At 44.1% G+C, this 26,371-nt stretch overlaps 1 protein-coding gene across 3 annotated transcripts in view; it reads right to left on the bottom strand.

Moving 5' to 3' along the window:
- Window positions 1-26,031, bottom strand: part of YPEL2 (yippee like 2) — a 168,861-nt gene extending 142,830 nt beyond the window's left edge. For 2 of the 3 annotated variants that reach the window (XM_069226418.1, XM_069226420.1), the window contains exon 1: window positions 25,842-26,031. The gene's annotated coding sequence lies outside the window, so the exon portion shown is untranslated. Of the gene's footprint in view, window positions 1-7,024; window positions 7,138-25,841 lie in introns of those variants that run through there. The other variant, XM_069226421.1, reaches the window with a different exon arrangement.
- Between the last annotated feature and the right edge of the window lie 340 nt (window positions 26,032-26,371).

Here is a 26,371-nt window from a genome sequence, read left to right as displayed (position 1 = left end):
CTCAACCAGTAGTTTGGTTCCTCTGAGCTTTGTTATTGCATCTAGAAACATAACACAACAATTGACATACCCCTAAATTACCCAGCACTACTGGTTTTGTCAATGGGTGTTAGCCGTTTAGGATACATGAGTAACAGCACTAATTTTGTTGTAAATAATACTGAAAATGTTTCAATTGTGAAACTGTGAATTGAGTAACACAGGTAAAACAAACGGGAACTAAACGTGATGTGGATTACGTTTCTTACATTCATTGTTCAGAAATCGATCAGTGTTATTAGTGGGAAAAAAACTCAAGGACATGGACTTAGAGCCTGTTAGGGACCCGTTTTAATGTCTGTTTTTAGACTGAGCATAGCAACGACGTGTTGGTATCTATGTGGGCTTTTAACCACACCCACCTCATGCCCATCACTATCATTCGTTCATGGGCTTCCCTTACAGAAATCCTTTGTTATCATTGGTAAATGCTTTACGTTTGTTCCTCCTTGCGGCAGTGTTGTTACCGCCTTGGCCATCGCCCCTGTTATATGAATAACTGCACGACTGCCAATATGTTTGACTGTTTGCTAACGTCTTTTTCCTTTTGTGGGTCTCCTTCGCGCTCACGCTCATGGTGGCCGTAGTGCTTTGAATTGGCTTTATGTCAACTGTTTTACTTTTCAATTTTAATTTATGTTGCAAGAAAAGTCCAATTAGGAATTTAGAACGCCAATAGCTTTAACTCGAGCAAACGGAGACCCACTGCACTGCAAACGCTTGTTAATTCCTACCGAATCTCAGACCTGGAGGAACCCAGCCCTCTTAAAGCCCTGACTACCTTTGCACAACCTGACCTAGTAGGAAAACAACTGCCACGAAAAACGAAATGCACTGTAAATGCCAACATTTTAATAAGAATTCAGTACCACGAATCTGGTAATGCCTGGGCTTCGTTGAACGTAATCCAGAATCTTGGGTGTCTGGGAGTAAAACAAGGATGATTACTTTCAAACTACAGCAGATTACTATTAGTGGGGGCGAGGGAACAAAATGGAAACAGATCTCAAGGACATGGAAATTGGCACCAATAGCATGTCATCGTTCAGTCATTTACTGACAATGTATAGTGGGACATTGGGCAAAACTTCTGGCACACTGATGGGCTTTACAGAAGAGCGCTGTGGCGCAAAAGGCATTTGTGCCTATTCTTTGAGTTTGATGGACACTTACACATTACCGAATGGACTGCAACACTTTTGAGCACTCTTCTGTAATACTGATTAATGTTTACACGGAGGACAGCCTTTCTTTCTATTATGGTGCACGGTCCTAGTCTGTCTGATGAAGCATAGCTCAGTTTGGAAGCACATGTCATGTTAGTGTAAAATGCCCAATGGAGTCCCACTTTTAGCCCCACACTGGATGTGACGTAGCTGGAGCAGATGGCACTGGCTCACGAACAGGGAGGCATGAGCAGGGGGGGCACGATGAAAGGAGCATGAGGGGAACACTGATTAAGGCCAGAGAGATATGGCAAGGCTAATCAAGTAGCACAGTACTGGTGCGTGCTGGAGATTCAAGAACAGGCAAAACAAAGGTGCTTCTGGTGACAACATACCCCAATCATTCTCCAGTTAAAGAAAGCCTGGAAGTGGACAAAAAAAGTGCTGTAGAGAAAACAAACCACACACCGAGAAAAAGGCAAACTGTGGTCTACCAGATCCGCAACTTACAAGCTGAATGAACAAGCATCTGCAAAGCCAGTAGGTCTCGCCTTTGGGACCTTTTGGTTCTGCCGATTATATCCAACATCACTAAGATGCTGTGCAGCATGGCCAAACATGAGCACAAACACAAGTGGGATAACGAGGCGACAGAGGCTGTATCATTCTGTAGGCGTGCACGTGTGATGATGTATGAACAAGTATTTAGGCATATGCGGCTACAAAATTACATGAGCACCACTTTTTACCGATCCATGATAGATTAGTAAATAGGAAAAAAAAAAAAAAACACTAAAAGTAGTAATGTGAAAGAGCTTTCTATTTTTTAGGGCTTAGGGGCTGTCAGAAAAAAACAGATTCGGGTGTGTGGGCAACGGAACAGTGTGTTGGCGGACACAACAGGGAGTGGATGGAACAGGAAAGAAGCACCGCACGAGGACCAGCGACACAAGGGAGAGACACAGGATCGAGAAAACATCTGGGACTCAGGAGGAGCACAATAGAGAGTGCTTGCAGCACAAGGGAGACAGAAACACAGAGCAGGGGGGATGGGGGCGGGAGCACATTCGGTTGAAAGCTGGGCTAAACACTGTCCTGGAGTGCTTAAGCAAAAAGAACAAATAAACAGTTCCATAAAAGTGAGCGGTGGAAGGATGGCAGATGGTAAATAGGCTATGCTCCTCCTGTAGAGGGACAAACACAGATATAAAAGCTAGGACAAGGAAAGCCACTGAGTAAGAAGCAAGCAAATGAGTGCAAGAATAAAGTTAACCAATGGTAAGTAGTGGACGTGCGGTATGTGCATGCGAGTTCTTGGTAATCCCACATTAGTTATTTTGCAACCAAACACCTTGTGCTCTCTGGTAGGCTTCAACCCCAAAACTCAATGGCACCGAGAACACTGAAAAGGGTGAACTAAGGGATAGACCAACAGCTCAGAAGATGTCAGAACTAGAGTGCAACACGCAGGAGCTAAGAAGGACACCAAATCCAGGTAGAAAGGTCTTTTTCCATCCAAGAAAATGACATAAGTGTCTGCCAGTCCAATATCAAAACATCAGAATGAGAGAGGAGAGTTGTCCCTAAACGTTGCCCTCTCCAAAAGAGATTTACCACTGGACTGCATTCCCATACAACATTTCGTACACATGGGCCTAGAGATATTTGAGAAGAAAAAAAGCTTTGAAGAAGTGAAGGAAGGTTGAAGAGGAAAACAATAACAAATGCAACACCATCTGCTAAACAGGTGTTAACCGGTGATAAATAGTATGTCTTCTGTAAACAAATCATGTTTATAGTAATCAAAAAGGCCTAGGCATAAGATAAAGACCAAGAGAGCCACTTCGGAGACACAAATATCCCTCTATAACCTTTCATCTACTGACAACAAGAGACTCATTACATTATTTGTTACAAATATGTAAATTACAGTCAATAACAGTGGGAGTACTCATCTCACCTTCACACAGGACAACTACACTAGCACTTCTAGGTTGACACATACTTTTCCCCCCTCCTAAAATGATAATTAATACATCCATTATAACAATGCTTCCTGGAAATTCTGGAACCCTTCACATAGCACAGGGAAAGCATTTTGTCTGCCTCCTTTATTGTAGAGGCACAGAACCAACCCTCACAACTGAAGACCAACAAGCAGCAATAGCCTCTTTCCCAGATCTCTGTACACATCAAAAATATCACAGCAGGGTCTTGGTTCTTAGATGTAATGTGCATGTCACTGTACCCCCTTCAAGGATTCGTGTCCATAGTTTGGACTTCATTCGTAAGACAAGGCATGCAAAGATAATATTTTAGACGATATACAGCAGAACATTAGAGTAGTTTAAGCTTCTAATATTCAGTACACATTTATGTTGATTTATTTCCTGTCCTACAATTACTATGACTGCTGTCACAGTGCCAACAACATTAACAATCACCTCGCTCATAGTATATATTGAGAGGGTGTAACAGTGTTTTCGTCCTGCTGTGATGTGGTATTCATCTTAAGAGTCACACTGTGTGAAGATACTCAGTTAAAATCCAAGAGGGCACAGAGATTATTCTTCGACTCTCGCAATTCATGCAACTGTAAAGAAAATACTAATAAAATTAAGTTTCACAAACGGAAGCAAGCAAGTCCCCATCAGTTACAGTACAAGGGAAGGGATAGTGTTTTACCCTGCCACATTCAGCGTCAGCTGAAGAACTTCTTAAAAAGTAGCGGGACATAAATAGCTGGTTCAAACTAAGTGAAGAGACCAGACATTCCACCAAAAGGGGGAGGTTAGGAGGGAGGCAGTGTGTGTGTTGAGGTGTTACTGGGAGTAGTAGAATATGAAACTTACAGAACTTACTTGCAGGGCCCTACATGAAATATTCCAATACTTGCATGGTGTGCCAAACAAGCTGGATTATTCCCTGGGTACACCCCCAAGAGCATCTGGTAAAATGGCAGCAAATGAAACTGCATTTTCCTGCTCTATGTTCTACAAAGTGGCTAAACGGGCATAGGGGTTATGGGCAATGAAAATAACTTCAGTATGCAATTTGTTACTGTCTCCTATCATTTCCTGCAAGTTCCTATTTTTATTCACGTAAAATGACTTAGAATCTACTGGGAGAACACAGGGTGAGACAGGGATACGTTTAATCGAAATATCTGTCAGAAGACAGCAGTCCTTTCAGCCAAGTTAGACAGATCTCACGTGCTCAGGATACAAAGCTCTTATGAGTTCAGACAAAAGACATTCGTATAATGTCTGATCACAGACAACAGTAGTGTTGATAATGTCACAGAAAGCACTATAAACATAGATGATGAATTGTCTCCATATGAGATGTGAAATAATAGCCACAGCGGAAAGTGCCCTCTGGAATAAGTGTCCAGCTAACCATAAATTATTACCAAATATCAGCTTTAAAAAACCTAAGTAAGATTAGGGAAACATTTTAATTGTTCCGAAAGATATACTTGAAATTTTCTGAAATCTCACACACATTGTTAACAATTACTAGCTTTAATACCTCAATTACCCCCAAAGAAAAGCTGATTATTTTTACTGACATTTCTTCTTCCCAAATACAAACTGAGTGAAATTCACAAGTCCAGTCCTGAAATAATTTCTTGATTTTTTTTTCTCCAAGAACCCAGGTGTACTACATATGGACATAATCTCTGTCAAACACTCGTGTATCACGAACATGAAGCACGGATATCAAATGATATGTTAGTTGTAGACACTAAATGTCAGTGAAGCCCACTCCAAGGTAGGATGGCCATCAGAAGCCACGGAGGGTCACTGTATGCCTAGATGGACGCCTCATGAAGAAGCTGTTCTAATACCTAGGATGCCCACAGAATGCACTAGGGTACCATAATGCTTAGGATGCAATGTTACAGATGAGCCCCATTTGTAATGCCTGTAACGAACACATTATTCTAACATAACTAGCTTGTACCAGGGCCACCATAATGGAAACGGTGCCCTAAATCTGCCAAGGACAGCCATTGTATGCTCGGACTACTGTATGTGCTCGGAAGCCTACAATATGTCAAGGAGGGAAACATTATGCCAAGGTCACATAAGCCACATTTACAAAGGTGAGAGGCATTATCTTGCCTAGAATGCCCAAAATTCTCCCTCTCATTCTTTATCCTCATTCTTCCACAATTTATCCAGCTGGATCAATGCTTCTTCCTTCTTCTCTGCCTAAGTTACTGAAAGTCCACAAAGCATTGGGAGCACACAGGTGCTGCAGCAGTCTGGAAACTGCAGTATAATCATCATACTGGTCCTCTGCAAAGATCTTGTACTCCCTAAAGGCCTGAATGACTGACAGCTCTGGGACCTTCAATACATTGTCAATCACTATGAAGCATGCAGGCGCTTGCATGTGATTTGCAAGCCTTGCATTGTTTGTCACACTACATGTGTGAGGGCTGGACAACCTGTGATATCAGGCTAACTGCTTAAAGCAGAGGGTTGTGGTGCCTACTGTAGCTTTATGACAGAGCCCCAAGTACTCCTCCCCTGAAAAAAGCCTAGGCCCATATTTATACTTTTTTTGCGCCGCATTTGCGTCGTTTTTTGACGCAAAAACGGCGCAAACTTGCAAAATGCCATTGTATTTTGTAGGTTTGCGCCGTTTTGCGCCAAAAAGCGGCGCAAATGCGGCGCTAAAAAAAGTATAAATACGGGCCCTAAACTTTAGATGTGTCACAAGGTACTGTCAAACCCTGATCAGGGGGCAACAGAGCAGACATGAGCTACTAGGCCCCTACAGTGGTGGTTGAGGCTGTTTGCCACTGGAATTTGTCCTATTATGTCACCACAAATTAGGCTAAGAAACCCTTTCTGCATTTGACACTCAGGGTAGTGAAAACGAGCAGTCTAATCTTCTCAGAAAGGGGGCTGTGGGAATTGGTGGGAGGGGCAAAATATCAGAAATCAAGAGAAAACCAAGAGACACAAAAACATAATGCCTAGCCCAGTCCTCATCATTTAAGTAGAAAGTCGTTGTACTCTCCTAACAGAACTAAAAACTACGTGATTCAATGAAAACACAATATAGGGGTTGCATTTACCAGTAAGGAGCTATACCCATCCTCTCTTCCCGCTTGGGATGGGTCTAGGACTACAGTCCTCAACACACTATGGCTTAACCATCGATCAGGCACGGGTGCCAAAAAAGTGAAATTCTCTCAGGCCAAATGCAACAAAGTTCAAGGTTTTTTACCGCTCGGGGAAACATCTCTGCCTAGTGCGGCAGAGTCTTTTGCAGGCCAGTCTCTTGTTCAGGAGCAGGCTAAGCCCTGGGTTTACCTGCAGGTTATCTAGGCAGCTGTAGTAGTGTGGCGGATGTGATCGGTGCTCCTAACATCATGGCACAAGGAGCTTTGCCTTGGGGCAGGGTTAGCAGGCCAAGATCAGCAAGGCAGGTATCACGAGCTGAGAGCTTCCCAGACAGTTGCAAACAGAGATTCAAACTCAACGATTGTGGCTCTGCAGTGGGTGCATTGCCTAATGAAATAAAGACGCTCTGTAATATCTTATTAACTACAATCATAAGACTTTGGGCCTAATTTCAAGTTTAGCGGCCGGGTTATTCCGTCACAAACGTGACGGCTATCCCCTTCGCCGTATTACAAACTCCATAGGCTATTATGGGATCCTGCTACGGCGGCCGGGATATCCGGCACGTTTTTGACAGAGTAACCCCTTCCGCCAAACTCTAAGTCAGGCCCTTTATTTGGTATATGCTGTAGAAAGGCACAGCAACATCCCCCTAGAGCTCGAGCAGTGTGTACTCACCAGAGATGCGTCTGTCCTCCATGCTCCTGATTGTTGAAAGCTGCCCCTACATACATGCCCTCCAGCTTCGGATATAGAGTAGGCTGGGTTCCTTGGGAATGCAAGGCTCATCTTGGGCTCTGCCGCTTGTATGTGCAGATATTTGTGGGCTCCTCACGACAAGGATGGATTGGTGCAACAGCCTATGCGTTTTACTGAGTCACCTTTTATTTTTGTCTGCCCTGGTTTTGTCACCGTTCCACGGGATCTCGTTAAACCGAGCTGAGAGAAAGGAAAACAAAGATCTGCATTGGGGGAGAATTTGGCAGCCGACTGCAAAAATTACGTGGTCCTGGGGGAGATTTCACAAGCTGTCCGCTCACAGTAAAACAGGTCTGCTATTGACACGAATGTATGTAAAGACTTTCCACAAAGAACTGAAGCACTGTGCAGGTCATGGGAAAGGGAAACGAGGGGGGGGGGGGGGCGCACATCGAGCGGGAGGCGTGCTGGTCATAACATGGAAATGAAGCCACCCCAGCAAGAGCTCCTATTACCTCTGTAATTTGCTAAATATAAACGGGCTGATCACTGCTGCCCACAAATGCACGACTCGCACAAGGGCGTATCTTGCATATTTCCGCGCTGTGTGTTTTATATACTGTGCAGGCCGTGTTCAGTCACCTGAGCATCCATCTGCATTGCTACATGCTGCAATTAGTTGAAGGCATGGCCGCAGAATCCATTCTATCTGTTAAGAATGAGCTTACTCCCGACTAAACCATCCTCTGAGCCAGGAGACAGAACGGGGGTTGAGCGCCCTCTGCAGCGACCTGCGTACCCTGTTGATCAGGTAGAGATGAGGGGAGGTCACGCTGAGATTTTCGTCCTTTAAAGATCGATAAAGTAAACACCACCGAAAATGGTGTCAATTATTAAATATAGGGGGCAGTTTGGTGCCTGGCCTGTGTTATATATTAAAGTTTGAGGTTTTTCATATTTCAGCTAGTGACGAACAACATGGAGAGGTAACTGTTCAATTCTCTCTACTCCGCAAATTTCTGGGGCACTTAACTCTCGATCTTCCCGAAGGCCTCCAACAAATGAATTCCTTAAATATATAAGACGACTGGAATGGCTCTTGGTATATATGGGAAGGTGGAGTTTAAATTACCCAAATATTTGCCCTTGAGTGAAATGTCTCTGGAAGTGAGTGCTGTCTTTCTCATAAGAAAGGGGTATCTCGACCACCTAGACATGTTAACCTATAGACATAGCGTACAAATAGCTCTCACAATAAGGGCCCCCCACCTTTTTTTGTGTATATAAACTGCAGAAAATCTCCTAAAGCATGTATTTTTTTTGTTTGCTGTGGTTTTCCTCATACAACAAAATGGCTTGAAATCACTTTAGGAGAGCTCCGAGATAGCACGGCACTGAACTTTAAAAAAAAACATGAAACATTAACCATCTAGTATTCTTTTGCGGGTGACCCTTGAAAAAGTGCTACGCGAAAGGTCACTCACCCCTTCCCAGGTAGGTTCAGAAAGCCCCCCACCCTCAGCACAGTTGAGTACAGCTGCTGTGGGCGAAAGACTGCAGAGCAATGGTTCATAACAAGATGCAAATACGCTGCACACAGGCTGATGGGAACCAGACACAGTATAAAACTCAAGTGCAGGAGTGGCTTCCAAAGCCACAGACCGCTATTGTTCCATTTTTATTCAAAATAGGCGAGTGTTGGTACAACAGAAAGCCATTGTAAGCTCGTGTTCTCTGTTTGCTTATGGATGGAAAATAAGCAAGCATTTGTAATGGAATAGGTCTCACATTTACTGGAGCTGGAGCTATTGACATTGTAAATTTATAACTGGATTTCTTCCACATTCATTGGTCAACCCTGCTGCATATTTTGGTCCCTTCTGCCACATAATACCAATGGCCCTGCATATACCTAAAGGACTAGTAGGCCTACTGGAATATTTTTTCAAACAAGGCCTTAACACACAATCTATTCCCAGGTGCAAAACAAAAGTTCCAGCCATAAGAAAGCTTACAAATACACTGAATGGAAGGATGGGGTATTGTTTTGGAGGTCCCCATTAACCTAGTGGGGGGACCAAGAGATGATCTAGACAGAAAGAGCATATTGTAGTGAACAGGTTTTGAAGGTGGTCCCATTGTCCTAGGACCACCACAGGCTGAGTTATGAGCAAAAATGTTTTGTGAAACAAATGCCCTGCAAAGCATTATGGGGTGAGTTTCCGGGTGCCGCAAATATTGTAATATGTTGACTGTAATGATCAGAACAGCTTCTAGAGGACACCCCAATAAAAATAGCATTTCTAAGAAACAACGTCATGTACCCATATAGTTAGCCCCTAGAAGGCATAACGACATGAAAACAGAATGGCAGAAAATAATGCAGTGTAACCATATATTTAGCCCCTAGAAGGCATAGCGCATTATACAATTTCAAGGCTAGCAGGCCTACTATAATGATATTACAAACTACTCAACTGTAAAACAAAGAGTTCCAGTTATGAGAGAGCTTAAAAAGACACTGATTGGTGGGAGGGTTTATTATTTTAGGGCCCCCACTAACTTCGTCTGGGGGTATAGAGATGATGTAGATAGAAAGAGTATGCTGCTGTGAATGTTTTGGTGGTGGTCCCATTGTCCTAGGATCACCACAGGTTGAGTTATGTGCAAAAATGTTTTGTAAAAAAATACTTGTAAAGCATTATGGGATGAGTTTGAGTGCTGCAAATATAGTATGACTGTAATGCTCAGAACAGCCCCTAGAGGACAACATAATAAAAATAGCATTTATAACATGATCAAGTAACCATATAGTTAGCCCCTAAAGGGCATAACCACATGATAGCAGAATGGCAGAAAATGATGCACTGTAAGCATATATTTAGCGCCTAGAGGGCATAATGCGTTACACATTTTCAGGGCTGGCAGGCCTACTGCAATGATATTACAAACAAATAAGGCTCTTAAAACATTAACTACTCTCGGCTATAAAACAAAATTTCCAGCCATGAGAGAGCTTCAAAAGACACTGAGTGGTGGGAGGGGTTATTATTTGGGGTCCCCACTAACCTAGTGTGAGGACCCAAAGATGACCTAGACAGAAAGAGTGTGTTGCATTGAAAGTTTTGGTGGAGGTCCCATTGTCCTAGGACCACCACAGCTGAGTTATGGGCAAACATGTTTTGTAAAAGAATGCCTGCAAAGCATTATGGGGCGAGTTTCCTGAGTGCAGTGAATATTGTTGTATCTGCTCTCCCACTCTATCGGGAGAGCCACTTTGAGGATTTATGTGTTTTTGTACATATAGCATTTATCAATTACAAGTGCTTTTATGAAAGCTATGGAGTGTGAATGGGAGAGCTAAAAGAAATGACTCTGATTAGGTAACAGTGTAAACAACGTGACCAGCGCTTCAATACCACCATTAGTTTTTGCACTGTTCTGCGCTGTTCGCACTGTTACTGCCATGGCCGCCATGGAGCACGAAGGGGAGAGACAAAAGAATAAAATAGCCCACCCTGAAGTATATCGGCAATCGTGCAATAATCCATGTAACAGGGTCAGTCCGCAAGGCAGCAACAAAACCATCCCAAGACTGGAAAAATGTAAAGCATTCACCATTGACATTAAGGGATTTTTGAAAGGCAAGCCGAAGAACGAGTGAAAGTGATGGGCGTGAGATTGGCGTGGTTAAAAACCCACAGAATAGTTACAGCAGGCCAAAAAGCGCTTGTGCGCTCAACCGCAAAACGGGCTGCACTTCCTTTCTCAGTCATAAATGGCATGCTTTGAAATTGCTTTCTGTTCCTATTCATGCTGCAGATGTGTAGGGCCCAAGTGTGTGCCACCTCAGAAGAGCCATCCGCTCATGGGCAGACAAACGAGGCACCTCTGGTTGTGCGTTTCAACTCTTGCTGCAGGGCTGGTGAGGAGCTGGTTAGTCCCCACTGCCTTGAAAGGTTGTTTAATCACAGACAGAGGTTAGATCATACAAGCCAACGTACCTTGGTAGGAGACTCTCTATGCCCCATCCCTGGCCCAAACTACACCAGCCTTTCTAGACACCCTGCAAAAGGGAAGGGGCGGCACATGCATCTTCCCAGTGACGCACGCTGCTCTTACCACAAGCTGCAGTGAAAAGAAAAAAAAAAAAACAGACGTGAATCAGCAAAGTAGGTCTGAAGGTTTAACAAACCTACAGTGAGAGATAGCTGCAGGGGGCTCTGAATGGGATATTCTCTGCATCTCAGCCCTACATGCCGTATGTTTTTTTTATGAGGATGCCCCATTTATAGACCACCCATACATTACTCTATGGGCAGTTACATTTCTTAATACCATCCGATAAGAAGTTTAGTGATATATAGGCCCTACATCCAGATGAAAATGTCTGGTTAGCCAGGCCCACTTTCTGGGGTTGCCTGACCCAGAGAACTTTGTGTTTTATTCAACTCAACAATACTTTTGTATGGACCATTAGCTATTTAAAGCTCTGTACTGCAGATGTGCAGTTTATTCACAAGTATAACACCTTTAAACAGAAAAAGCCCTCTCTATTCAGATATCCATTGCCCTGTTTGTCCCATGTAGCCTAGTGGCCAATAGTTGTTGTTTGGAGGGCCATGGGTCTGTAGCCTCACTAAAGACCCCAAATATCATCCAGAGTGAAACGGTTAGTCCTTCTCTAATTAAAATCACAAGCTGAGTGATGGGTTGAGTAGCTTTGGGATAGGAATGCTACCTGAACTGTAAAAAGGCGTGCCTACGTCTGTGCAGAGTGCTCAATTGCATATGAAACTGGTATCCTGACTTTTACTCTGGCCTTGACTTAGTGCTAATCTAGCATATGTGCAGAGGCTTACTTATGTCCTGGGTAAAGCAAGATTCAGAACCAGTTCTGTGATCCGGGGGGCACAAGTGTCCTCATGTTGAGCACTGGACCACTGAATAGAGCGATGAAAATTAAAGGTCTAAGATTTGAATGCCGCCAAGTGTGACTCAGCCAACCACCAATTTAAGGTTAAAACAAGACGTTCTATGGAGTGAATATTAGCACTATCTAGGATTTACATTTCAAACAATTCAGTTTGTGGTGTTGGCTACATAAATGGTCAATAATAAGTATGGAAACACTGAACCCTACATATCGATCAACTGGGAGGGACTCTTCTTGTTTCACTACTCTTTGAACAGAAGCCCTTGACACCCAAAATATGGATATCTCTGGTGAGCCCTCCCTGCAGAGGAAGGATGAAGCAAATCCAAATTCAGGCGAGCAGTACACCCAACTTTTATTTTCACTTTCCCTTCTTCACTAAACTTTTGAAGAACTAGTTGTGCTAGCCATTTCAATTTCCCAGTCACTGGCTGGTGTCATTTAGACTAATGTTACAGCACCACAAACATTAATCTATAGAGAAATTATCATAGAAAATTGTGAGACAACCCAAGTGATCAGATTATTCTTTTTTCTCCCTTCAAGGGCACCCTTAATCAGGCAAACATTTTTGTCAAAGTTTAAGAGTGCAAACCAACAGTCTTTACCAATGAAAGTTAACCTGAACTGCACTCCACTGTGGTGGAGATTTCTACTGTGTCCTGACTACACTAACTTAAGGTCGGACTCTTTAAAACTAACAAGCATTTGCAATGCAACGGGTCTCGCGTTTGCTCATGTTAGAGCTGATCGCGTTGTAAACTCCTAACCCGACTTTTCATCTATCGGCAAAAGTGCTTTTATGTAGGCAACCCGAAAAAGTGAAATTAACTGTGTAAAGCGCTCGACTTCTGCTAAGCGAAATCGCGCTAGGAAAATAGAGAAAAAAATAGTCCACGATCTGACAGAAATCAGCGAGCCTCGCATTTTTTCTGTACTTGGTCGCTGCGCTCGAGGAGGGCTAACCACCGGAAAAGGCATGACGTGTACATGCCTTCCACTAATGAAAGCAAGCAGATTTTACTAGGCAAGCCCGCAAACCAATGAAACACACTGACATGACGTCAACAGGGCTCCGAGCCCTTTTCTAATAACTAAAGCGTCTCGCTGCGATACGCAAGTGCATGCAATGCAGGCTCGACCCTAAAAAGAGCATATGTTTAGACACTTCAGTGATCTCATGTACCTGCATTCCTGCCAACCATGAAGCGCAAGCTTTGCTTGCTGTATCTCCTTTGTTGAAAGCAACTGTGAAACACAGCAAAAGGTTATTTTTGCAATTTTTCCAATGTAGCTTATGTTGTATTCTTAGGGTATTACAGGTGAAAAGAGACTCTTCCTTTTAATCTTTCACTTCTCAAAGGGGTTTAACAGAATAGTTTTGTGACAAAATGCCTGTAGATCAAGCAAACCCAAATTCTGTCCTCAAAAATAGCAGCCGAGAAAACACTGCCACTACAGGGAACAGTTACAAACAATCACAGGGAAAGCCAATAGGTCTCACTTATGGGAGAGCTACTGGCTTTGTCAATTTATTTTAGCAATATGCTGTATGGCTGAAAGTTAGAGGAAATAAATGTGCTGACACAGCCAGCGCTGACCATGAGGTGTAGTGATCTGTTTTCTTAGTATGGGATTATTTTCGGTTTCCACAAAAATACAAAAAAGTTTAATTATCTTACATCCGAGCTGAAGTTTGCCGTTTTGGCAGCACATAAAGACAGCACCAAAAAGGACATACAGAGCATGGAGGGCAGTGCCGTTTGCATCTTTGTAGCATCTTGACAACTGCTGCATGACTTCCGTGGGCTTTTTTTGTGGCAGAACAAAGAGGTGAAGGTACCTGCCAAACATACTGAAGGGCATAAAACAACCAACAGTGCCCCTAAAACATTTGTGTAATGCCTGAAGGAAAACAGCCTTTCTCTGAGCAGCCTTTGATACCCAGGACCATCACCACGCAGCTAAGTAAATGAACCTTTACCACATAGGTACTATTTTTGTTTAATTAACGCTTTTTATGCCATTAAAAACGTGTGATTTCAGGGTTTAGGGATAGGTAGAGGTAAAGGTGACTTGAGGGTTCAGAGGGTGGGTAGAGGTGACGGGAGGATGACTTGAGGGCTCAGGGTTGGGTAAGGATAGGTGAAGGTGACTTGAGGGCTCAAGGGTGATTAGAGGTAAAAAGGAAGGGTTCAGGGATGGGTAGAGGTATAGGGAGGCAGTGTTTAATTTGAGCCAGTGGCTGCTGGTGGGGAGGGGAAGCACCTATTGTTCCCCATAGGACTTATTGATAGCAAGTGAGGGAAAAGCGCACAAAGGGGAAAGACACAGGAAGAGAAAGACAGCAAAACCGCCACAGAGGCAGAAATTAGGAACCTGCAGAAGTGAGAAACGGACAGGGAGCGCTCATTAGTGTATTAAAGAGGCCTGAGGTGAACTGAAGACTACACAGCTTTGGTATTCAGCATGCTGACATTTAATTTCACAGGTCGTAGGATTCTGAGCACCTGCACTTATTAATTTACAAATTAAGCACCGGGTAGAGATAAAGGGAGGTGAGGTTGACTCAAGGGTTCAGGGATGGGCTGAGGTAAGGGAGACTTGAGGACGTGGAACACCCGGTTACTGTCCAGTATTATAGTGTGGGCTGGTATTGTATATATGTTAGGGTTTTGTACAGGATAAAATGTACAGTCGTATGGTATGGCCTGCTGTTGGATATTGTGGTATGGTATGTTATGGTATTATATGGTTTGTTACTGTATAATATGCTATGGTATGGCCTGTTATTGTATAGTGTGGTATATGTCTTGGTCTGTTATGGTATAGTGCATTATGGTATGAGGATAGTATGGTGTGTTATCGAAGTATACAATCTATGAACTGCTAACAGCACACCCACATGCAATTAGGCTAGTGCCGATATCACCAGTTGGGACAATTTAAAAACATGCAACCTACGTTGGTTTGTCCAAATTGGGCAGGAAGGCGCCACTACAAATAATTTGACCAAAAGAAAGATGAGTATTAAATAAACGCACCTTTAATCAATGCTGCAATACATATGTTAAATTTTAATAATTTGTGTTGCTCTGCAGCTAAGAAAAGACTGGCCGGAGTAAGGCTTATTAGAAAGTGAAGTATTGAAAAATCTGGAAAGCAAACAAACAATGAGTGAGGGAAGCAGCAGGCTCAAGATGAAAAACCAAAAATGAAGGGGCATAAAAGCAGCTAAAAAAAAACGAGACAAAATGGTGTATGAGAGTGTAAAAAAAAAAAAATATATATACAAAAATCCAAGCAGCAGACAACTAATCAAGAAATCAATCAGTACCTGGTCCACGTTCCATGGAAGAAAACAGAAATACAGAGAAAGTGAAGCAGAATGCATAAACACGCTCACCAATGAAAAGGAAAGAAGAGTGACAATGAATCCAACCAATGAATGGTAAGTAAGGCTTAAAAGCCCCTTTTTAGAGTTTTTCTTTTTTTCAACAATAGATTGTTGCAAACAACAGCCCTGCGCTCTGTCTCAGGTGACAGCGAAATAGAACACAAAATACGTCCTCCATGAAAATAAGAGACTTAACTATTGGGAAACAAGAACCATGAAGCCCTGAGTAATAAAAGTACTGGTCGTGCGAAAGTATGGGCATGTGAAAATAATGCATGCCCTAGAAGCCCCCAATACGAGTGGACTGTATAACTAACAATAGAGCATACTGTATGGTCACCCAGAAGAAATGCAAGAATGCTGGGTTCATGAAGGATGAAATAGCCACATTTTAGGCTTTAAAAAGAAAGATATCACATAAAGTACGATAGGTTGTTGCAAACACCCTGGAAACTATAAGACTTAAGGCATATATTGACTTTGCTTAGGGGACCAAGGGTTAGAGTCAATACATGTTCTCAATAATTCCACAAATGTCTTATTTATGCTCATGAATTTCAACAGCAAGCTCATCACTTACAATACAGCACAAGATTAACAAGACAATATCAAAAGTAAAAGGCCATAGGTTAAAAAAACAAACAGATAGAGCCATAGTTTTTCATATTTTATGGACATGCTATGCAATGATTAAGATCTAGGACTGGGTGGCCACGATAGTTCCAACTGGAGCAATAAATGTGTACACTCCTAACACTTAGCTGCTAGGTCCATTGCCCACCAAGAAGGAAGAGCTACAGCAAGGGTCTGATCCTATTACTGGACAACAGAAAATTAGCTACGTCATGGAAATTTAGTTTAGGGCCATCTGCTGCAGAGGATTTTAAAGATGTTATCACATGGACGGCTACTGAGGCAGATGAGGCAAGAAAGCCCAAAAATACAGATGGCAAGACAAGGGAGATTGACTGCGTGAATGGGGCAGGGAGACTGCCAAACCTGGAACACTTGGATCCCTTAAAAAGCTATACAAGAAGAGTTTCATGTTGTAGTACTAGCATAATTGGAAGGAGGAGGAAAGGTTAATGAAAGCCTTGATAGTGTACAGTCACAATTCTGGTAGAGCAGTCAGGTCGTAATTTTCAAGTATATGCAGCAAGGTTTGCTGGGTGGAAACACTGAACAGTAGCCGTTTTGTAAAACAGTAAATATACTTAAGATATAGACATATAATTTAAAAAGGTAACAATGAAAAAATAAAAGCTCAAGATGCACACAAGTTGATTAAACAAGTATTTGCAATGCAATAGGTCTCACATATTTCGAACAAGTTGTCATCCTTTGACAACAGCACCCACGAGCAAAAACAAAAGAAAAAACATGATTGGAAACTGAGAAAGGAAGACTTGGCAAAATAAAAGAAGGTTAATTTTCAAAAATAAAAAAACGTTGCCATGTTGTTTGTCCTGCTGGGCACGTTTTTGCCAGTCACAAGCCTTCTGTTTGCTGGGCACCCGAAGTTAAAAAGAACAAAATAGTACCTCAATTACTTCAGGAGCAGCGGACAGGTACTTATCAATTAGTGCTTGATCCCTGCTCTACACAGAGGAATGGAAATGATGCCAGGCGTGCCTTGACAAATTAGGAGGATTAAAGAAGAGTGCCAAGCAAACCAACAAATGGTGAGTGACAGGCAAACTCAAAGCCCTTTACTGAACACAACAGTGTCTCACATGGGCTATCGCATGCACTGCAGGCTCCACTCTAAAAAGGGACTTTGACTGAGTTTTCCCAAGAATAGTTATCCGAGGTTATTGTGATTGATACAGAGATTGACAATTTGAATGCAACAAGTTGCCAACAGGGGCCACTAACCTTTTCAAGGTCAAAACGCAGGAATCTCTTTAGTACTGGGGGGTGTCTGCTGCTAAATCTGAAAATCGCCTAAACCTCCCGTAGTGAGTATATTGCGATGTACATGTAAAGCTGCTTCATAACAACCAGCCACACCACCATACGCTCTGTGACTGCACTTCATAAATAATACTTCTCTTTGACACGGAGGGGTTCTTTGAAAGAGCTTATTTCCCCATCACCTTATCTCTATACTGTTTGGAGACCCCTCATACTAAGTGAATTACTCTGGGCACTAATAAAGAAAAAAGTTAAAGCAACATTTAAAAAAACAGAACAATAACGGACAGGTAATTTCCCTGCAATCTGCATTGACGGTGCACGACCCGTAAATGCCACTCTGCCACGGATAAACCCCTTATCCGGATAAACCTTCTCTCGTGCCGGTGATTGGGGAATCTTTATTCAGTCACAGCGGTCTAATTTAACTGAATCGCGCAGCCCTCAATTGGAGAAAGAAAAGAAAATATTCTGTATATCTATTCTTCTGAAAAAAGCCCAATTCCTACTTGGTTTAACGCGCGCGCACCAAAATATAGCAACTATAGAGTTTTCCTTCCCCATTACTGCACTTAGATGACAGCAGATTATACGTTTGCGGCGGGTCGAGTGTTCGAGAGTATGCCTGGGTTTTTCAAAGCATTACAAAACGTAGAACAATTAAAACCCTATTGGCCCAAAAATACACGACTGCTGTTTAAAGAACTGGCAAATCTGTTCGTTAAAGACTAGGCCTGAAGCAGCTGCTACACTCAGGCAGATCCCAGGTTCTCCACCGAGGTGCAGGACAGTGTGTGGTGTCCAGCAAAGGTGGGGTGCTAGCCTTGAAAGAGTCAACAGTCCTCAACCTAGTGACGCAGCTGTTATCTCAGATTAAATTCAGCATGTCGAGTAATTAACGCAAACGGCGTATTATGGAAGCTTAAAGATGTTACACCACAGTCATTCTGTAATTTGTTACATGTTCAAAGGGTAAGCTGCAGGGTTTGTCAGATGCATTTAAATGGGTCTGGATATTCCACCAAATACATCAGCAGCTGAAATTTAACCCTTGGTAGCCAAAATAGTTTGGAGCCTTACATATAAGGAAAGAGGTCTCTCAGGATGCACAAGCCCTCATCCACCAAAGCGAAATGCTTCATCATTGGGCTGTGCTCCTCGCTGGGTGGTGGCAGCAATACTCAGCAGGCCCTCAAAGGGGTCTTTACGGGAGATCTTTTTATGAGCTGTATGTCTGGGGTTCTCGACGGCATAAAAAGAGCCCTTTTATGAAGTTGTGAAGGAGGTGTAGTAGACTGGGATGGAATGTGTTCACAAACCGGGATCAACCAACCCTTTCACTGGACATTTATTCTCTGGAATTATTCATGCCAAGGTTAAAACATAAATGTGGACCTGTCAAGTGTGGTGAAGAGCGTGTGGATCTAAAATGAGGTCAACATGTTTCTTGCCCAGTCAGCCCTGAACGGGTTTGTGGCATTTCATCAGGATCTGAAGTTGAATACCCTAATCTTTTTGATGGGTTCAAGTGTTATGATGCCGGATGTGTGCAAATGTCATATATCCACATCAGAATTTTTTATTCTTTAGTAAGAGTTTGTGGTGCCATGTGACTTATGTAGACCACAGTATCAGGGCCACTTGCAGTATCCCGGAGCCGCTTCTCATCAGGCACAGCTTTTGCTTTTTGAAGAGAGGCGCGGTGAAAGCCTACCTGCACAGTTCTTGGAAGCAGGTAGGCCCTCTTACTCTAAACTAAACAGGTTACACTGACAATAAGAACTCTAATTTAAGAGTAAAAAGCTTCTGATCTAGATGTAAAATGTGCACACTACTGATAGCCATAGTTTGTCTATGCATAGGAATTCGTTCTGGAAGCGTATGATTCCTGAACAAAGCCCTGCTGGACAGTGTACACTAACCACTGTGCCAGATGCAAGGCAGTGCCTCAAGCACTTCAGTCTTCTTTCAGAACCAGCACAAGGGTGAAAGCACCAGCAAGATTATCTTAGTAGCTTTGGCTCCTCACTGCCTTTTTTCCTTGTGCAACACAGTACAGCAAATTTGGATGGTGTGCTGCTTTGAGTAGAAAAATAGTAAATCTGGGCCGAAATGCTATGGATGGGCAACAGACGTGCGAGCCTGCTTTCAGCGCTCCTGGAGCACTTTAGTATTACAGGAGTAACAGGATGCTTGAGCAGTACCTGCTGTAATACAGATCACGCCAATGCTACATGTACACCAGCAAGATATCTATGGGAAGCAGTTACCTCATTTGCATGTGGATGTGACACCATGCAAATGAGGAAACACTCTGTGCCTGTGACGTATTACAGAGGCAAAGGTGCTATCAGGGGCTGAATTGACTGGGGACCACATTGGTGGTACATAGACAGACCACATGACCCCCCCATGGTGACCTTTGATAGAGGGGCAGGGTTCAAAGAAGTGGTTCTATTGAAGCACCCAGACATCCCTTTGGAAGTGGGTGCAGTCACATCAAAACACCTGCCTGCAGGGAGATCTTTGCCCCTTCTCTCCCTCCTTTCAATTGCAGGCCATTACTGCCTACACAGTGAATGGAGAACCAGCAGCTTCAAACAGACAGTCCGCCTTTCACGAATGCATGCACTGAGTTCACATCTGCATCGGGTCCAGTCAATTCACTGTCTCAGGGCACACTGACCCAGTTGTGTCCAGCGCACCCATTTAAGGGTGCGCAGTGGAACAGACCAAGACAGTATAACCTATTGGTAATACAGACCATGCTCCTTTCATACCATATCAAGACACCCAGCGCCGACTACCTACAACTCACTCCTGCTTTTTACTGTGAGCTACAAGTGGTTTTGAAAACCAAGTGCCTTGTTAACACGGCTCACTGGTTTCCTCTCTCTTAACTCACCTTTCAAACTCCTTCCTCTCCCTCAAGCGATTCGAGGGGGCCTAACGGCAGTATAAAGCTGTATTCAAAATAAATAACAAAACTGAAAATCACTGGAAGCTAATTAGCAAACTTAAGTCGAGTAGTAATCGAAGGTAAACGTACTCAAATTACATTCTGATAGCAGAAAGATACTCTCTCTCTTTAGGTTAAATCGATATCCAACTGCGGGGTGGGCGCCCGCATGCTGCCAGGGTTATATGAGGGTAAAATCAAAAGATCTAGTGTGATGTTCAAGCTCGAGGTTATTAAGGTAAACCACATAGGTTATTTAGGCAAACCGTAGAGTCACTGAAGAAGGCACCTATCACCTGCAAACACCACACCTGGCAACGAATCTGCCCTCGAGGTCTAGTACACTGACATACAGGATTTTAGGTCACCGGGACCAGAAGGGCGTGCAACAGTCAACCACAAATTCCCTACATACACGGGCCATGAATGCACCAGCAGACAGTCCAACATAAGCAGAGCGGTGACATCACTAAAGAAGCAGCCGAGCCCTACCTCACTGAGGAAAGATTTGGTGGCAAAGCTTCCTCCTCTGGCGTGCTAGACTGTAAATAAACAAGTAACTTCCTTCAGTCTTGGCAGCCGAAAGCGGTTTATCGCAGAGGTAGTCCCAGAGATTTAGGCTATCGCCAATGTCCACTGTCTCTCGCCAAACTCCCAATCTGTCTACAAAGCCCATGTGCCACCTTTTCACATCCAGCACTGGTCCACCACTCGTTGCAGCAGACTCACCATTCAACATTTAACCCAGGCCCACCCTCTCTGCAGCAAGCGCACCTTTGACATGCAGCCTTTTGTCCACTACTCCCTGTAGCAGGGCCGCTTTTCCACATACAACCCAGATACACTGCTCTCTGCAGCAGACTCACCTTTTCACACCCAGCTGGGTCCACAGCTGTCGGCAGCAGTTTCACCTTTCCAAATCCTTAACTGTTCCTTTCAGAAAGCTCGACTTGCCAGATCCATGCATAGCCCATTGCTTTGTGCAGCATGCCCACCTTTCTATATCCATTCCTTGACCACTGTTCTATTGGGAAGGCCGACTTTCCACCTTTATCTCTGACCCAACATTCCTGGCAACACAACCACCTTTCCAAACTCATCTCTGTTGCACTACTTGTTGCAGCGGGTGCCTACTTCAACATACAATCTTGGCTGTCCATTCAATGCATTAGGACCACCTTTTCATGCCCAGCTCTAGTCAACCACTCTGTTCAGCAGGCCAACCTCACTCTACTGAAGGCCATGTGTAGCGCTCACTACAGCAGAAACCTAGCAGATCTAGTCAATTTCATAGACAGACCACATGACCCCCCCATGGTGACCTTTGATAGAGGGGCAGGGTTCAAAGAAGTGGTTCTATGGAAGCACCCAGACATCCCTTTGGAAGTGGGTGCAGTCACATCAAAACACCTGCCTGCAGGGAGATCTTTGCCCCTTCTCTCCCTCCTTTCAATTGCAGGCCATTACTGCCTACACAGTGAATGGAGAACCAGCAGCTTCAAACACAGTCCGCCTTTCACTAATGCCTGCACTGAGATCACATCTGCATCGGGTCCAGTCAATTCATTGTCTCAGGGCACACTGACCCAGTTGTGTCCATCGCACCCAGTTAAGGGTGCGCAGTGGAACAGACCAAGACAGTATAACCTATTGGTAATACAGACCATGCTCCTTTCATACCATATCAAGACACCCAACGCCGACTACCCACAACTCACTCCTGCTTTTTACTGTGAGCTACAAGTGATTTTGAAAACCAAGTGCCTTGTTAACACGGCTCACTGGTTTCCTCTCTCTTAACTCACCTTTCAAACTCCTTCCGCTCCCTCAAGCGATTCGAGGGGGCCTAACGGCAGTATAAAGCTGTATGCAAAATAAATAACAAAACTGAAAATCACTGGAAGCTAATTAGCAAACTTAAGTTCCTCCAAGAACCTCAACTCTGCTGCTCACTGAGCAGGGCTGCTTTTCCACTTTCAATTCTGGCCCACGGCGCAATTTAACATGAGCACCTTTTCAGTTATTTTCTGTTGTTCGTGCCTGCTGCAACAGTCAGACAGTTTTCATATCCAGACTCGGACGCAATATGCAACGGATCAACCTAGTCACATGTGCGACTGACTACCAGATCTGCCACTGACTCCAGCTCACCTGTCCCCGTGGCACAGCTCACGGGGACTGGTAACATTTTCAAGTCGGGCTCGCAGCAGCAGGTTTCCCACTGAAAGGATGACTAAGGGCAGCCCCCTCTCCTTCACTTGAGCTTTTTAAAGCGTCAATCAAGTGATGCGAAACAGATTACCAAAAACTGCACAATTCAGCTAGCAATCCTGCTGCAGTACTTGCACCACGACACAGCCAGGGACCACAATGCCAGCTGCACAGTGCGGCCACCTGTCTCTTTCAAACGAATACTGCCCCACAGAATGAGCGACCATCTGAAAACAAATACTATATTGTTTATTGCAAGGCCAGGATTTCAGGAAAGTTCCATAAATGCGCTGCGTTATGAAGCTGCACAAGAGTAAAGACGAGTAGCTGGGCTAGAATGTGATGGGTAGCTGAACATGCACTTTAGAACTCCAGTTTTTTTTTGGAGCTCCACTGCTTTCATTACCCCCATTAACATATTGCCCACAATACTCCTCGAGGAACCAACGGGTCTTCAACCTCCAATGGACGGAACTCTCTGGCCCCTATGAGTTCGCCTCCCTAACATTTTCTTCAACTGAAAACAGGCAGACACCTCCCTTTGACCCCACCGCAATTCTACAGGCCACATCCGGAGACCTTTCCTCCACCGAGCAACAAATTTACTTCCATGTATACGGACTATTAACTCAAAGTGTCATCCTTTCTCAAATACCTCAACTTCATTGGGCATACTTCACTGATCCCATGGCATCTGTATCAACAAGCATGTTCTACTCAAAGCCACTAGATAGGGGGAAACTCCCTAGTTTTCTTAAGAGAGCCGTAAATATCCTTCAAGTTCTGTACTAAGAATGTGATGAGTTTTAAAATCAGATGGAAGCCTCTGTCAACTTGTACTCCGAAGAAACCCGTGCCCTCCTCAAAATTTCGGGTAGATTAGTGCCAGTAGCATGCTCAAACTGTGCCTAGAAATAACTGAAACACGTCTTAATAGGCCACACCAATGTCCTATATACAATTAATTTTCCAAGCAAGAATGACTACACGCCATACACCCATCTTTTCAAGTAACATCTCCTCTTGAATAATGATCCCTGCTTCCACCTTCCAACCCTCCTTTCTCTTTTGCACCCAGTATAAATACCCTCCATTTCCTTGTACTGTCTCCTACTAGTCATCCCTCCTTCCTTTCAATACCTAGTTCTACTACTTGTCATCGGATCCCTTATTGTGTTCTCCATCACTGTGCAGCATGCCATTGACTGGAGCTAGGATTCCACCACATTAGCAAACTACATACATTGCACCTCTAACCCAACCATACTTAGAGAATGAGTGGACTCCGTTTAGGAGTACTGAGAACATTGGCTCAGTACATCTCCAACATCAGCAGCACATCCACACCTTCTGCTAATTAATGCATGCAACTGCGGCGCACGGGAACCGGCACACATTCTGCTCCAGCTGCTGGGCAATATGAAGCCAGTAGTTTTTAGCATGTCCCATGTCTGCCGGTCCTAGCCCTGACCCTGCTAACACTAGACAGACTCCCCTTCCCTTTTTAGGGTCCCGTGCATTTCAGGCTTTTCAGCTGCCTTCACCAACAGGGCCGAGACATGCAACCCTCGCACTTACCCTTGTAGGAAAGGGCCACTAAGTGTCAGTGTTTGGAATGGTCCTTAATCCCACCTCAGGATCCAGGCATGCTAACCATTGCTCTGCTCCCAAGAGCCAATATACATTAATGCTTGCCAAGCCAATAAAGCAACAATGAAGGCCTGTCAACACCGCTTCTCACGAGCTATATATGTCAGGCCCAACTCGTCTTTCCCTTTATCACGTGGAAACACGCATTCTCGCAACAGTCAATTCCCAGACAAAGCCAAGCAAAGTAGCAACCACTCCCATCACGAACCATGCATGCTATTCTTCGGCGCTACTCCTTCCATGAGTTCGGTGCTAGACCCTGCCACAATCCTGCTATCCACCCCCTGCCAACAGACCTATGAAAGCATTCGACCTGTCCCTAATGGACCACTTTGAAGCCTTACTCCCACGTACACGAGTCAGCCCGCATCTTACACTTGTAGATTGTAATTACTTGTACAGTGTACTGTGACCAGGGGTTTCTCAGTGCTACAATAAGTAGCATATGCCAGCCTTAGTCACCAATCTACCCCAGGATTCTGGCATGCTAGTCTCAAACGCAATCTACTCGGCAGATATCTTGTACCAGGACTAGACCCTAGCCCATCCGTGATAGTTTAAGTATACCAAACCTACGTTAAGCTTTGCCCCGGGCCCATTTAGATCACATTCAGACACTGGCGTCCTACAGCATGCCTGCATGCTCCCGGATCCACACAAAAAAAGCAAGTCAGTCATGACATCAAGATCTATGCATGAAAGTCCGAGCCCCTAAACACATTAATGTTGGCCCCTTATCACTCCGCCTAAAACATACGCGTGCTTACCATTGCCCTCTACGTCTGCCTCCATGCGCAGCACGCATACCTGGTGCAGAAATTAGAATACGACTTCCCTCTGTACCTCTTACATGCCAGGCACAGCAGTCATCTCCTTCCAGAGAAACCCGAAGGCCAGCCACAGCCTTTGTGACAGACATTAAGGATGTAGGGTTTACATTCAAAGCATCAGGACCAATCCATACGTGCCTCAGGCGATATCTTCCTTCCCCAACCTACAAGGTCAAAAGACTGTTCCGAATGAAACCAGGTACGCAGTCCTAATGCCTTGTCCACTTACCACGCATACTTGCCCATCTACCCTCCTGCTAGTCGCAATCCAAACATAACACTTACTTTTACCCCCAACCCCAGACTAATTCCTAGCTGCCAAAGCACTACAACTCAAACCTCTTCTCACTCAACATCCATGCATAGCATTCGCCCTCCTTTAGTGCCACATCATTTAACATCACTCAAGCAGAATATTTTTGTGTGTGCAGGTTTTTGCAATGTAAGAACAATACCAGACATGCCCGCCAGAAGGCATGTACCACACACACAAACACTCAAAGAAAAGCCTACACGTTTCAAACATACAACCCAAACTGAAGCGTACCAAAGAAAACACTGTGCATTCCCTCAACATCACAGAAATAGACAAAAAAAACACATAACACTTCTAAATAAAAAACATACCTTGAAAAGAAAGACATATCCCGCAAAGTCGTAGACTATAAAAAAAAGCACGTACCCTACCGAAAAATACCTACCAAAAGAACACCACCGCATAACACCTTCTAAAGACACAAACACTGACTACTCAAGTACCATATGCCCCCAAAACGAACAGAGAAGCTCGTCGCCCCTCTATGCCTAAAATAACACACTCTGCAATCCTGCCTCGATTACCTTCCCCTCAGCCCCCGCTCCCCTTTACCACTCAAATCAGACAGACTGCAGTTCCTTACCGGCCACAGGCTGCAGCCACTCTAACGACACCAGCAGGGCGTGCAGCCTCCGCAGGCTCTGCAAGGGGACACCGGGGCAGCTAGCGGCGGGGGCTGGCGCGCCGTCCCATGTACGGTCCGTGCTCTCTTTAAAGGCACACGCACCACGACTGCGTCTCACCTCGCCACTGATGTTGCCAGGTCTCAAATCCAAAACAAGCACACTCCCCCTTGAAAAGAAGCCCAAAACAAGCGCACGCCCTACCAAAAGAAATACAAAACAAGCCCAGCCCACAAAAAAATTACAAAAAGCCTTACATGAGGATAGAGAATCTTGAAGTCTTATAAAACACACAATCGTGTCCTGACAATTTATCACATAGCATCTTGAAACTATACTCTCCATTCTTCGCAAAATTAACCTCTGCGAGGGACTGAAAGCAGGCTCCAACGAGTCCAAAATGTGCAAGAAGGGGAATGAGACTTCTGGATCAACTGCCTGCAGCCTATACGTTTTGTGCTTCCTTTTCGTTATATTGCACAATTATTCC

This window comes from Pleurodeles waltl, chromosome 3_1 (genome assembly GCF_031143425.1).
Source record: "Pleurodeles waltl isolate 20211129_DDA chromosome 3_1, aPleWal1.hap1.20221129, whole genome shotgun sequence".
NCBI classification, from domain to species: domain Eukaryota; kingdom Metazoa; phylum Chordata; class Amphibia; order Caudata; family Salamandridae; genus Pleurodeles; species Pleurodeles waltl.
The sequence above is the reverse complement of the archived record's forward strand: the minus strand, read 5'-3'. Positions and strand labels throughout refer to the sequence as shown.